Raw genomic sequence first — 15,732 nt, 5'->3', positions numbered from 1 at the left:
CTCTTTCGCATGACTTCCAGAGGAGCGATTGAACCTTGAAGCCCGGAGGACTAGGATCACTCCATAACCTACAATGCTAAAGCCCTCAGCCCCCCCTACTATCAACTGAGTCCCTGCACTGAAAAGGTTAACAAGAGACGAACTTCGGGAGCGATCTACGAAGGGGTTATGTTGGCATTGCGACGAGCCGTGGCGCCGTGAGCATCGCTGTAAAAAAGGTAGACTTCTTATGATTGAACTAGTAGAAGAAGAGGTCATTGAACATCTAGAAGAGAGCCTTGAACATGAAGAAGAAGATATGGAAGAAGAGTCACAACCGACCGACATTACGGTACACGCACTAGCCGGCTACTCAAATCCGCAAACGATGAAAGTTGGAGGCCTTTTTAAACAACAGCCGATCACTATTCTCATCGACACGGGTAGCACTAATAACTTCCTGAATAGGAAGGTTTCTGCTCGGATGGCACTGCATATTGAAGGTTGCAGCAAGTTCGATGTAAAGGTTGCCGACGGCAGAATCCTAAAGTGCGACCAAAGATGCCCATAGGTGAAACTATTACAACAAGACCAAGAAATTATCACTGATTTCTTCCTCCTACCAATCGATGACTATGAGGCAGTGCTTGGTATAGAATGGCTGACTACACTAGGTGATGTCTCTTGGAACTTTTCTAAATTAATTATGAAATTCTACTGTAAGGGCAAACAGATCATCCTACGCGGGAAGCGCGGAAGCAACGTTACCACTGTTTCGACCCAACGAATGGAGAATGTTTTACACAAGATAAATGGTGGCTTTTTGATGCACCTCCAGCAGCAACCAGAGGGGAAGAAAATAGAAATTGAAGATCAAAATCTTGCCCAATTGCTTATTGAATTTGCCGACATATTTGCTAAACCGCGTGGTCTTCCTCCTTCTCGGCAACATGACCATCGAATTCCAATCCATCCGGGCAAGCCACCAGCGAACACTCGACCGTACCGATATCCTCACCTCTAGAAAGATGAAATTGAAAAGATCGTAAAGGAGATGCTTGAAACAGGGGTGATTCGGCCAAGTTGCAGCCCCTATTCCTAACCGGTGCTACTTGTATGCAAGAAGGACGGAACTTGGCGGATGTGCATCGACTACCGAGCTTTAAATGGCATCACTGTCAAGGACAAGTACCCAATACCAGTGGTGGATGAACTTCTTGATGAATTGAAAGGAGCTCGAGTCTTCACGAAGTTAGACCTCCGATCCGGTTACCACCAAATTCGGGTATGTGACGATGACATTCCAAAAACTACATTTCGCACACATGATGGCCATTATGAATTCTTGGTAATGCCTTTTGGACTCACTAATGCTCCTTCAACCTTTCAAAGTCTCATGAACGATATTTTTCAGAGCTTTCTTCGTAAATTTGTGCTGGTATTTTTCGATGATATTCTCGTTTACAGCCCTTCTCTTGAGACTCACTTTCAGCATTTACGGATTGTTTTGACGATCCTTCGGGAGAATACTCTTTTTGTTAAGTAACCAAAGTGCAGCTTTCTCCAGCAAAAAGTAGAGTACCTTGGGCATATAATATCAGAAGAAGGAGTGGCGGTAGACCCAACAAAAATTGAGGCAATGTAAGGCTGGCCGAAACCTACAAACGTGAAATTACTGCGAGGGTTCCTTAGACTAACGGGCTACTACCGAAAATTTGTTAAGGACTATGGGAAGATCAGTGCACCACTCACTTCTTTACTGAAAAAATATGCTTTCCAATGGTCAGACAAACCCTCTGCTACCTTCGACAAACTTAAAGCAGCCATGACAACGACGCCGGTGCTTGCGCTACCAAATTTCAATAGACCCTTCATCATTGAGGCCAATGCATCTGGAGTCGGAATTGGAGCTGTTCTCATGCAAAATGGTAGACCACTCGCATACACTAGCAAGGCATTATCTCCCTCCCATCAAAACATGTCAGTATATGATAAGGAGATGCTTGCCATTGTACACGCAGGAACGAGGTGGAGACCCTACCTGATCGACCGGCGATTTCAAATTAAAACTGACCATAAAAGCCTCAAGTACTTTTTGGAGCAAAAGATATCATCCCCTAAGCAGCAAAAATGGGTAACCAAACTTCTTTGATTTGATTATGAAATTATTTACAAAAAGGGGAAAGAAAACGTTGTTGCAGATGCACTCTCACGGCTACCTGAACAAGCTAAGGTTTCAGCCATCTCCCTTTCTACCACCGGTCTCCTCGAGGACATTAGGGAAGAATGGAAGAAGGATCCAGAGATCAGCAAAATCATAAAAAAATTGGAGAAGGATCCAAGTGCAATAGTCCACTATACCTGGGATTCGAGGGATCTACGCTACAAAGGTCGCATTGTGCTTATACCTGACTCCTCTTGCATCGCAATCATCTTGCATGAAATGCACTCTATACCTTCAGCAGGGCACTCTGGATTCCTAAGAACCTACAAAAGAGTGAAGCAAAATTTTTATTGGAGAGGGATGAAAAACATTATTGCTGAATATGTGGCACAATGTGATGTATGTCAACAGCAGAAGGGTGAAACTGTGGCAAATCCAGGGAAGCTACAACCACTACCCATACCAGACTCAGTGTGGACTTACATCTCCATGGACTTCATTGAAGGGCTGCCATCTTCCAAAGGTAAAAGCACGATTCTCGTGGTGGTTGATCGACTTACGAAATATGCTCATTTTTGTACTGTGAGAAATCCCTACACTACTGCTGGTATTGCCCAGATTTTCATAGAAAATATTGTTAAACTACATGGGATGCCAAGGTCCATCGTAAGTAATCTTGACAAGATCTTCACTAGTAAATTTTGGACCGAGTTATTTCAGTTACAAGGCACCAAACTCAAGATGAGCACAACTTATCATCCACAAACTAACGGCCAAACAGAGGTGGTAAATAGGTGCTTAGAGACGTACCTCCGGTGTTTCGCTAGCGACAGACCAAAAGAGTGGGCGAAATGTAATATCCCTCACTTTTAAAAATTATTAATAAAGATTTATTTATAAATCAGAGGACCTATATGTAAATATGGAAATTTCAAGGACTAAATTGTTAAGTTGTGAAAAGAAGAAAATAAAGAAAATCGAAAACTTCGGTTTTATCCCACCGCCACCCACGCTCTCTCTGAACAGAGAGAAGCGGTGGGGCGAGGGGAGAAGAAGAAGAGAAGTAGAGGGAGAAGAGAAGAAGAGGGAAAAGAAGAGAGGAAGAAGAGGGAGAAGAGAAGAAAAGAAGAAGTAGAAGAGAGGGAAGATGGAGAGGAGAAAGAGAGGCAATTGCAGCAGCTAGGGCTGCAGCACCTCTATTTCCCGCAGGTGGAAACAGAGGAGAGGATGTGTGGGGGTGTTGAGGATGAAAAGGGAAGAAGAAGAAGAAGAAGAAGAAGAAGAAGAAGAAGAGGAAGAAGAAGAAGAAGAAGAGAGGAGGATAGCTGCGGCAAGGCTGTAGCGAGGAGGTGTGTGGCGTTGGGGAGGAAAAAGGGAAAGAGGAGAAGAAGAGAAGGAGAAGAAGAGGGAAAAGAGAGGGAAGAGGGAGACGAGCGAGAGGTGGCAGCAGCTAGGGCTGCAGCACCTCTGTTTCCTGCAGGTGGAAATAGAGGAGAGGTGTGGGGCGTTCGAAGAGGAGAAGAAGAAGAAGAGGAAGAGAAGAAGAAGGGGAAGCAGGAGAAGAGGTTGTGATATCTCTGTTCCTGCAGAGGAAACAGAGGAGAGGGTGTGTGTGACGCCGGGGAGGAGAAGAGGAGAAGAAGAGAAGGGAACGAGGCGGCTGCGGCTGCGGCGATGGCAGCTGCAGTCGGAAGAGAAGAAGGAGAGGAAGATGAGCAGGGGAGGAAGAAGAGGCTGTGGCCGTGGCTGAGGCTGCGACTGCAGCAGTGCAGCTGGGAAAGAAGAGAAGGAAAGGAAGAAGAAGAGAAAGTAAAAGGGAAGAAGGGAGGAAGAGGAGAAGGAGAGGCAGTTGTGGCAGTGGCAGCTGCAGCTGGAAGAGAAGGAGAAGAAATAGGGCAGGGGAGAAAGAAAAGGCTGCGGCTGTGGTGGCTGCGGCCATGGTTGCGACTGCGGCAGTTGCAGCTGGGAAAGAAAAGAAAGGAAAGGGGGAAAAAGGGGCTGCAGACGGGATTGCGGCCGCAGCGGCAGTGACTGCGTTGCAGCAGTTATGTCTGCTAGAGAAGGGAGGAAGGAAGGTAGTGCACTGGAAGGGGCTGCGATTGTAGTAGCGGCAGCGGCGACGGCTGTGGCAGCTGCGTTTGGGAAAAAAAAAGAAGGAATGAGAGTAAGAGAGAGCAGGTGACTGTGCCTCGATGTTCGACACGTGGTGTAGTTGCGAAGAAAGGAAGAAAACGAGAGCACAAAACGAAACAGAGAGAGGACACGGAGGAAAAGTAGAAGGATTTGGGCTGGCACCTTCTTTGGATCTTCGGATCGAAATCTTTGAAAGGCAAGTTCCCTGATCGTTCCTCCTGTAATTGTTCTAATCTTTCCTATTGCAAGTATCCTGATCTTTCCTTACTGTAATTTGATCTCTACATTTGATTTGAATATGAGGAACTTGAATTGTTCTAGCCTTGCATTTGATATATCTCTTGTTTAGACATATCGATCCGAATCTGTGCAACTTCTGAGATTCTGACCTTTTGAAACCGAGCTGCCTATAAGTCTTTGTTGGAAACTCTGATTTGTTCAAAACTGATTTCATTGGAAACTAGACTCGTAGATCTTTCTTTGATATATGGATTGAAAGATTTGGAATCCAAACACCTGCCCAGTTATTCGTTGAATCTGACATTATGAATTCTGCCAACAGCGATTTTGTTCTACGACTCTTGCTTACCAAATTATTTGTAACTCTCTCTGTTGGAGAGCTCAATTCATATGAAGCCTGTCTTATCTGAAAGTATTATCCAATGATTATTTCTGAGTAAATTGGAGCACGGTTGATAGTTTGAATCATTTGTTCAATGTGCCTCTTGTATTTTGCCAGAAATCGAGCTTTGGTCGATTTCTCATATTCTGGTTTCATTCCTTTGGAAATTGATATCCTTTAGCCTTCTTATTCAATTGAGCTTTATATTACTGCTTTGAAGTCTTGTATGCTCTTGTCCTTAAAATTATTTACATTATTGAAAACTATTGTGTAACATATATGCTATATCGTATTGACTCATTTAGTCACATGTGTATCCCATTGTTTCGCATTTGCTTTCGATATGTGCCTATTCCATTTCCTTTCAAAATCCGAATATCATTGTGAAAGATTATTGCTTATTTCGTATTGACTCGTAAAGGCACATGTACGTTTTGTTGTTCCGCGTGTGCTTCTGATATGTGCTACTTATTGTTAAAATTGCCCTCTTATACTCTGGTGTTGTGGGATTGTCTAGACCTTTGCCAGAAATGGTAAAGGGTGTTATTCTGGACCTTTGCCAGAAATGGTAAAGGGTGTTATTCTGGACCTTTGCCAGAAATGGTAAAGGGTGTTATTCTGGACCTTTGCTAGAAATGGTAAAGGGTATGTGCTTAGAGCCTGCGATGCTCTACCGGCCCCCTCTGACTTCACCTAGACGTGGGTGGATGGAGCTCCCAGACGTGGGAGGCTTTTGTCAGGTAGTCATTCAGAAATGGATGAATCACATTCTGACCGAGATCCCACTACACCTTCTGTATGTTTGATGTGATATCCAGAGCTTTGGTTATGTGTTTTTGTACATGCTTTGGATAAGAATGATATGAATGCAACGTCAAAAACGACGTTTGAGCTTCTGTACAGTATTTGTTATTGATATGCTCTGAAATGTTTCATTCACTGTTGATATGCTTCGAAATGTTCCATATGCCGTTGATATGCTCCGGAACCTTTCATATGCCATTGATAAACTCCGAGATATTTCATTCGTTACTGATATGCTCCAATTACTCTGTGCTCCATTTGCTATGAACTGATATGTTCTGAAATGTCCTATCTGCCATTGATATGCTCCAATTACTCTGTGCTCCATTCGTTATGGATCAAATATGTTTTGAATGACATGATACATATGATTTTGTATCTAATGAGATGGTATCCTGGAGAATTCTTGTATTCTGCCTTGCATTATGATACCTTACTCGTTTCAAACCGTTCCTTTTGTTCTGAATATGCTTTGTCACTTGCTGAGTCGTTTTTGGATCACTCCGTGTTTATATAAATCTTTCAGGTCAGCTTGTCACTCTTCGAGATGTTTGATTTGGGCTGAGGCAGTGGATAGCTATTCAGAATGATGGGCAAGTCTAGTTAGTTATTATGATATTGTTGTATAAGTATGTTTTGTATGTAATGAAATGTTGTCGATGAACCGAAATGGATATACTGTGTCAAAGTGTTAGGAGATCTCTCTTATTTGGAATTTCAGAATGTTAAGTCTAATTTATGATGATATGAACTTGTGGTGAATAGTTGGAGTTCTGATTGTATAATTTATTTAGCTTGTAGATTTATAAATGTTGTTCATGTTTTTCAAGTTGGCTTGGGTTGCCATAAATGTGAATTATCGAGTGATGTGATATATGATTATAAACTGCACAGGTTTTATAGATGTGAATTTGAATAGAATATTTTTCAGTGTCCTCAAACATTAGTTTGGATCCTGGATTGGTCTGTGATGAAAATTTTAAAAATCATGGATATTTTAAGGGGCGTGTCAGAGGTGGTATCAGAGCATGGTTTGAGGATCACTGAAATATTTGATATGTTAATGTGCAAAATATATTGAGGTCTAGAGAATTATAATGATTAGTGAAAATTTTCTTTGATGTATTTTAGGAATCTAGGATGACGATGACATTTAGTCCTCCTACTTCATCTGATTTTGATTAATTAAGTGGGATGAAAGAGGTAATCGGGGATATTGAATCAGAGTGGCGCAGCGGAAGCATGGTGGACCTAATTTCATTGGTGGTAGAAAAATGAATGATGCAAACGGAGAAGATATATGATGTACAAAATTGTTTTGATACTCGGAAGATTTCTTTTGCCATGTTATATTGGAAGTAAAGACTTATTATTGATGGCAACAATGAAAAGAATTTTTGAAGATTAATGGCAAGAATGACAAGAACAAGTTTACCAATAAAAATATGATTGGAAATGAATCAGTAAGTAATAACTGGAGGGTCAAGACATTTGGATTTGAAAAAGGAAGTCACCACAAAAGACTCAATCACGTGTGAATTGTAAGTTAAATTATGAAACAAGTTTGTGTTTTCAAATGACTGGAGTCTATTTTGCTTGTGGAAAGTTGAATCATAAAATAAAAGACTGCCCCTTGAACAAGAAGAAAGAGTCACTGCCTCCTAAATCATCAGCCCATGTCAGAGTGTATGCTATCACTGAATATGATTTTGAAACATATGAATTAGTGGTCACATGTATTATGCATGTTTATGAAAGAATGCAAATATTTGTTTGACCATGGGTCCCATCTATGATTTGATTTGGAATATTTTGCCTATCACTTGGGTATTCAACCTAGACGACTACATTATGTGCTATATGTAAATACGATCATTGGAGATTCTTTGATAACGAACTTGAATCTGGTCCTCTTGTCTGATTTTTATTGGAGAACTTGAACTTTTGCTGATTTAGTTCTTCTAGAGATTTGGAGTTTTGATATTATACTTGGTATGGATTGGCTATCTTCCTATCATACCAGTATGAATTGGTATATAACTAATGATCACTTTTTGCATATTAGATCAACCAATCTTTATTTTGAAAGTATTGGACATGATTTATCTCTTTGCCTAATGTGTCCCAGGATGACTTGCTTGGATTACCTCCAAATGTGACTTTGCTTTTGATTTGGTCCTTGGGATAATCCCAATATCTAAGCCTCTCTACACAAGGATATCATTTGAGTAAGTGGAATTAGAAAAGCAACTACAAGAACTATTAAATGAGGATTTTATTTGGCTTAATATTTCATCATGGGGTGCTCCAGTGTTAGTTAAAAAGATGTATGGAACATTGAGGCTTTGTAATGATTATAGACAATTGAATCAGGTGACCATCAAAAATGAGTATTTTCTGAAGTAACGACTTGCTTGATTAACTGCAGGGTGCACAAGTATTTTTAGAAATTGATTGAAGGTCGGGTTACCGTCTATTGAGGATCAAGGAGGAGAATATTTCGGTCATTCGTGGATAATTATGTAATTGTATTGTATTGATGAAACTATTTAAGAGCAGGAGGAGGAAATAAAGATATCATAATCCTCATCTTTTCATCAATTGAGCTATGATCAATTTAGAAGACGAAATTTTCTTTTAAGGAGGGGAGAGTGTAATATCCCTCACTTTTAAAAATTATTAATAAAGATTTATTTATAAATCAGAGGACCTATATGTAAATATGGAAATTTCAAGGACTAAACTGTTAAGTTGTAAAAAGAAGAAAATAAAGAAAACCGAAAACTTCGGTTTTGTCCCATCGCCTCCCATGCTCTCTCTGAACAGAGAGAAGCGGTGGGGCGAGGGGAGAAGAAGAAGAGAAGTAGAGGGAGAAGAGAAGAAGAGGGAAAAGAAGAGAGGAAGAAGAGGGAGAAGAGAAGAAAAGAAGAAGTAGAAGAGAGGGAAGATGGAGAGGAGAAAGAGAGGCAGTTGCAGCAGCTAGGGCTGCAGCACCTCTGTTTCCCGCAAGTGGAAACAGAGGAGAGGATGTGTGGGGGCATTGAGGATGAAAAGGGAAGAAGAAGAAGAAGAAGAAGAAGAAGAAGAAGAGAGGAGGATAGCTGCGACAAGGCTGCAGCGAGGAGGTGTGTGGCGTTGGGGAGGAAAAAGGGAAAGAGGAGAAGAAGAGGGAAAAGAGAGGGAAGAGGGAGACGAGCGAGAGGTGGCAGCAGCACCTCTGTTTCCTGCAGGTGGAAACAGAGGAGAGGTGTGGGGCGTTCGAAGAGGAGAAGAAGAAGAAGAGGAAGAGAAGAAGAAGAGGAAGCAGGAGAAGAGTTTGTGATACCTCTGTTTCCTGCAGAGGGAACAGAGGAGAGGGTGTGTGTGACGCCGGGGAGGAGAAGAGGAGAAGAAGAGAAGGGAAAGAGGCGGCTGCGGCTGCGACGATGGCAGTGCAGTCGGAAGAGAAGAAGGAGAGGAAGATGAGCAGGGGAGGAAGAAGAGGCTGTGGCCGTGGCTAAGGCTGCGACTGCAGTTGGGAAAGAAGAGAAGGAAAGGAAGAAGAAGAGAAAGTAAAAGGGAAGAAGAGAGGAAGAGGAGAAGGAGAGGCAGCTGTGGCAGTGGCAGCTACAGCTGTAAGAGAAGGAGAAGAAATAGAGCAGGGGAGAAAGAAAAGGCTGCGGCAGTTGTGGCTGCGGCCATGGTTGCGACTGCGACTGCGGCAATTGCAGCTGGGAAAGAAAAGAAAGGAAAGGCGGAAAAAGGGGCTGCGGACGGGATTGCGGCCGCAACGGCAGTGACTGCATTGTAGCAGTTATGTCTGCGAGAGAAGGGAGGAAGGAAGGTAGTGCGGTGGAAGGGGCTGCGATTGTAGCAGCGGCAGCGGCGGCGGCTATGGCAGTTGCGTTTGGGAAAAAAAAGAAGGAATGAGAGTAAGAGAGAGCAGGTGACTGTGCCTCGATGTTCGACACGTGGTGTAGTTGCGAAGAAAGGAAGAAAACGAGAGCACAAAACGAAACAGAGAGAGGACATGGAGGAAAAGTAGAAGGATTTGGGCTGGCACCTTCTTTGGATCTTCGGATCGAAATCTTTGAAAGGCAAGTTCCCTGACCGTTCCTCCTGTAATTGTTCTAATCTTTCCTATTGCAAGTATCCTGATCTTTCCTTACTGTAATTTGATCTCTACATTTGATTTGAATATGAGGAACTTGAATTGTTCTAGCCTTGCATTTGATATATCTCTTGTTTAGACATATCGATCCGAATCTGTGTAACTTCTGAGATTCTGACCTTTCGATACCGAGCTGCCTATAAGTCTTTGTTGGAAACTCTGATTTGTTCAAAACTGATTTCATTGGAAACTAGACTCGTAGATCTTTCTTTGATATATAGATTGAAAGATTTGGAATCCAAACACCTGCCCAGTTATCTGTTGAATTTGACATTATGAATTCTGCCAATAGAGATTTTGTTCTACGACTCTTGCTTACCAAATTATTTGTAACTCTCTCTGTTAGACAGTTCAATTCATATGAAGCCTGTCTTATCTGAAAGTATTATCCAATGATTATTTCTGAGTAAATTGGAGCACGATTGATAGTTTGAATCATTTGTTCAATGTGCCTCTTGTATTCTGCCAGAAATCGAGCTTTGGTCGATTTCTCATATTCTGGTTTCATTCCTTTGGAAATTGATATCCTTTAGCCTTCTTATTCAATTGAGCTTTATATTACTGCTTTGAAGTCTTGTATGCTCTTGTCCTTAAAATTATTTGCATTCTTGAAAACTATTGTGTAACGTTTATGCTATATCGTATTGACTCATTTAGGCACATGTGTATCCCATTGTTCCGCATTTGCTTTCGATATGTGCCTATTCCATTTCCTTTCAAAATCCGAATATCATTGTGAAAGATTAATGCTTACTTCGTATTGACTCGTAAAGGCACATGTACGTTTTATTGTTCCGCGTGTGCTTTCGATATGTGCTACTTATAGTTTAAACTGCCCTCTTGTACTCTGGTGTTGTGGGATTGTCTGGACCTTTGCCAGAAATGGTAAAGGGTGTTATTCTGGACCTTTGCCAGAAATGGTAAAGGGTATGTGCTTAGAGCCTGCGATGCTCTGCCGACCCCCTTTGACTTCACCTAGACGTGGGTGGATGGAGCTCCCAGACGTGGGAGACTTTTGTCAGGTGGTCATTCAGAAATGGATGAATCACATTCTGACTGAGATCCCACTACACCTTCTGTATGTTTGATATGATATCTAGAGCTTTGGTTATGTGTTTTTGTACATGCTTTGGATAAGAATGATATGAATGCAACGTCAAAGACGACATTTGAGCTTCTGTACAGTATTTGTTATTGATATGCTCTGAAATGTTTCATTCACTATTGATATGCTTCGAAATGTTTCATATGCCGTTGATATGCTCCGGAACATTTCATACGCCATTGATAAACTCCGAAATGTTTCATTCGTTACTGATATGCTCCAATTACTCTGTGCTCCATTTGCTATGAACTGATATGTTCTAAAATGTCCTATCTGCCATTGATATGCTCCAATTACTCTGTGCTCCATTCGTTATGGATCAAATATGTTTTGAATGACATGATACATATGATTTTGTATCTAATGAGATGGTATCCTTGAGAATTCTTGTATTCTGCCATGCATTATGATACCTTACTCGTTTCAAACCGTTCCTTTTGTTCTGAATATGCTTTGTCAATTGCTGAGCCATTTTTGGCTCACTCCGTTGTTATATAAATCTTTAAGGTCAGCTTGTCACTCTTCGAGATGTTTGATTTGGGCTGAGGCAGTGGATAGCTATTCAGAATGATGGGCAAGTCTAGTTGGTTATTATGATATTGTTGTATAAGTATGTTTTGTATGTAATGAAATGTTGTCGATGAACCGAAATGGATATACTGTGTCAAAGTGTTAGGAGATCTCTCTTATTTGGAATTTCAGAATGTTAAATCTAATTTATGATGATATGAACTTGTGGTGAATAGTTGGAGTTCTGATTGTATAATTTATTTAGCTTGTGGATTTATAAATGTTGTTCATGTTTATCAATTTGGCTTGGGTTGCCATAAATGTGAATTATCGAGTGATGTGATATATGATTATAAACTGCACAGGTTTTATAGATGTGAATTTGAATAGAATGTTTTTCAGTGTCCTCAAACGTTAGTTTGGATCCTGGATTGGTCTGTGATGAAAATTTTAAAAATCATGGATATTTTGAGGGGCGTGACACGAAATGGCTTCCCTGGGCCGAATGGTGGTATAACACTACATATCATTCTTCTACAAAATGTGCCCATTATCAAGCATTATTGGTCGACCAGCACTTGTGATTCCAAAGTATGCAATTGGCTCGACCAAGGTAGATCAGGTTGACCAAGAATTGATTGATAGGGATAAACTCTTACAATTGTTAAAAGATAATCTCTCTACCGCTCAAGCCAGAATGAAGCAGCAAGCCGACACACGACAAAGTGAAAGAGAATTTTCAGTGGTAGATTGGGTTTATCTTCGCCTACAACCATACAAGCAACTCTCTATCAATACTCGAGCCTCCATGAAGCTATCCCCACGTTTTTATGGGCCCTATCAAATCACAGAGCGTATTGGAGCCGTGGCATACAGACTTAAATTATCTGAGGATGCCAAAATTCACCCTATCTTCCATGTATCATGCCTAAAGCCCAAGTTGGGAGAACACGAGTCACCCCAGATCCAACTGCCCAACACAACTAAGGATGGAGTTATTCAAGCCCAACCACAAGCCATCCTCGATCGCAGGATCGTAATGCATCACCGACATCCCTCTACTGAAGTACTAGTACATTGGAATAATCTACCACTTGAAGATGCCACATGGGAACCATATGAGGAGCTAAAGACCCGGTTCCTTGAGTTCATGGAATCTTAGCCTTGAGGACAAGGCTGATTTGAAGAGGGCGGGTCTGTTAGGACTCTAGCTGCAACTTGGCAGAATCACCCCTGTTTCAAGCATCTCCTTTACGATCTTTTCAATTTCATCTTTCTGGAGATGAGGATATCGGTACGGTCGAGTGTTTGCTGGTGGCTTGCCCGGAAGGATTGGAATTCGATGGTCATGTTGCCGAGAAGGAGGAAGACCGCGCGGTTCAGCAAATATGTCGGCAAATTCAGTAAGTAATTGGGCAAGATTTTGATTCTCAATTTCTATTTTTTTCTCTTCTGGTTGGGGCTGGAGATGCATTAAAAAGCCACCATTTACCTTGTGCAAAACTTTCTCCATTCGTTGGGTCGAAACAGTGGTAACGTTGCTTCCGCGCTTCCTGCGTAGTATGATCTGTTTGCCCTTACAGTAGAATTTCATAATTAATTTAGAAAAGTTCCAAGAGACATCAACTAGTGTAGTCAGCCATTTTATACCAAGAACTGCCTCATAGTCATCGATTGGTAGGTGTTAGGATCAAGAGCACTAAGAGGGGGGGGTGAATTAGTGCAGCGGAAAACCTTCTACGATAAAAACTACGTTCGTTTGTTAAAAGTGATTTTGGTAAGAAAGCCGAATCGTAAATCACTTTAACTTTTGTTTAAGCGAAATGCAGAAATGATATAAATGCAGTTTGCAGTTATGATTCAAATCAGATAGTAGGCGCAAACTAAAATATGATATTCGTACGAATAAACTGATTTACGTCTAAATGATGATTCGTAAATCACTTAATTAAGCGAGATGTAGTTTAAGCAATGATATAAAGGTAGTTTGCAGTTATTATAGAAATCAAAACGTAAACGCAAACTGAAATATGATGATCGTACGAAAAAGCTGATTTACGTCTAAACGCTGATTCGAAAAATGCAAAGCTTGAAACCCGATCGTATATGCGCAGAAAGCAGTAAGCTTTTGAGGAGGTTTGCAGTAAAGATAATATGCTCAATGTAAATGCAAACCGAGATTTAGAGTGGTTCGGTCAATCTTGACCTACTCCACTTTTGGCTTCCTCCACCGACGAGGTCACCGACGTCAACTAGAGGCCTTCCTTCAATAGGCGAAGGCCAACCACCCTTTTACAGTTTCACTCCTTTTGACGGGCTTAGGAGACAACCCTTACAGAATTTTCTCTCCTCTCTTTACAACTCAGAACATGGAAGAAAAGAGGGAGAAGAACTTTTGGCCTTTACAACAATTTTGAGCTTTAAAAATCACATAACAAGATCAAGATTTCGGTGTGAGTTCTTACCCTTTCAGTGTTGAATGGGTGGGGTATTTATAGGCCCCAACCCAGTTCAAATTTGGAGCTCAAAACTGTCAATTCCCGAAATTCCGGGATCAAGCGGTTGCACCTCCTGACTAAGGCGGTTGCACTGCTTGGCAGAGCTCAAAGACTAAGCCTCTAGACGGTGCCACCTTTGTCAGGGGCGGTTAAACCTCCTGCCAGAGCTCGAAGACCGAGCTCAGGTGGTGCCACCGCCTGATTGAGGCGGTTGCACCTCCTGCCAGAGCTCGAAGACCGAGCTCAGGCGGTGCTACCTCCTATCAAGGGAGGTTGCACCGCCCAGTCTCGCTCGGACACTGAGCCCAGGCGGTGCCACCTCCTGGCTGGGGCAGTTGCACCGCCCAATCTCGCTCGGAGACTTAGCCCAGGCGGTGCTACCTCCTGGCTTGGGCGGTTGCACCTCCCAGCAGAAATCAGGGTCCGAATGGGTTGATCCATTCGGCCCATTTTGGGTTTTTCAGGGGCCCAATTGCCCCAAGATTAAGTTAATGGGATCACCTCCCATTTCCAACTTAATCATTGTGCTAACTACGATATTCCCTAAGACATTTACTGCAACTTGCTCCGGTGCGTCAATCGCTTCTTCCGGCGAGCTTCCGGCAAACTTCCGTCGATCATCCGATGAACCCTCGGTGATGCTCCTGCGGACTTCCGGCAAACTCCTGGACTTGCGACGATCCACTTGGCGAGTTCCGACGAGCTTCTTTGGCAAGCTCATGGACTTCTCGGATTTGTTCCCGCAGAACCTCCGACAACTGTCCGAACTTCCGTCGAACTCTCGAACTCCCAACTGTTGAATCTCGGATTTTGATGATGAAGTCAATTGTCATTTGTTGTCTAATCTATGTGTTGAGATAAGTGTGCAGGATTAACTACGATGAGAGTTAGACAAGCAGCAGGAGTTGCGCCGGAGTCAAGTTCATGATCACGTTGGGAGTTCGAGAGTTCGACGGAAGTTCGGACGGTCGTCGGAGGTTCTGCAAGAACAGATCCGAGAAGTCCAGAAGCTTGCCAAGCGAAGCTCGTCGGAACTTGCCAAGTGGATCGTCGCAAAGTTCAGGAGTTTGCCGGAAGTCCGTAGGAGCATCACTGAGGGTTCATCGGATGATCGATGGAAGTTCGCCGGAAACTCGCCGGAAGGAGCGATTGACGCACCGAAGCAAAGCTGCAGAAATTGTCTTAGATTTAATCGTAGTTAGCACGCTGATTAAGTTGGAAAATGGGAGGTGATCCCATTGGCTTAATCTTGGGGCAATTGGGCCCCTGAAGGACTGAAATTGGGTCGAATGGAATGAACCATTCGGACCCTGATTGCACCAGGAGGTGCAACCGCCCAGGCCAGGAGGTGGCACCGCCTGGGCTGTGTCTTCCAGCGAGACTGGGCGGTGCAACCTCCCCAGCCGGGAGGTGGCACCGCCTGAGCTCAGTCTTCGAGCTAGACTGGGCGGTGCAACCTCCCTGGCAGAGAGGTGGCACCGCCTGAGCTCAGTCTTCGAGCAAGACTGGGCGGTGCAACCTCCCTGGCAGAGAGGTGGCACCGCCTAAGCTCGGTCTTCGAGCTCTGCCAGGCGGTGCAACCTCTCCAGTCAAGAGGTGCAACCGCCTGATCCCAGAATTCCGGGATTTGATTGTTTTGAGCTCCAAATTTGAATTGTGTTGGGGCCTATAAATTCCCCACCCATTCAGCACTGAAAAGATACAGACCTACACCGAAATCTTGATATTTTCTGTGATTCTAGGAGCTCAAAAGTGTTGTAAAGCCTT

The 15,732-nt window shown here is 42.8% G+C and overlaps 1 long non-coding RNA gene across 2 annotated transcripts; it reads left to right on the top strand.

Moving 5' to 3' along the window:
* Positions 1-4,243: 4,243 nt before the first annotated feature.
* On the top strand, positions 4,244-11,842 carry LOC135672454 (uncharacterized). 2 transcript variants are annotated; one of them, XR_010512992.1, is made up of 2 exons: positions 4,244-4,472; positions 11,465-11,842. It is a non-coding gene; the product is annotated as an uncharacterized LOC135672454 (long non-coding RNA). The 2 variants fall into 2 exon arrangements; XR_010512991.1 differs by lacking the exon at positions 4,244-4,472 and adding an exon at positions 9,605-9,778.
* Positions 11,843-15,732: the final 3,890 nt, after the last annotated feature.

The sequence above is a fragment of the Musa acuminata genome, chromosome BXJ1-4 (assembly GCF_036884655.1).
Source record: "Musa acuminata AAA Group cultivar baxijiao chromosome BXJ1-4, Cavendish_Baxijiao_AAA, whole genome shotgun sequence".
NCBI lineage: Eukaryota > Viridiplantae > Streptophyta > Magnoliopsida > Zingiberales > Musaceae > Musa > Musa acuminata.
The sequence above is the reverse complement of the archived record's forward strand: the minus strand, read 5'-3'. Positions and strand labels throughout refer to the sequence as shown.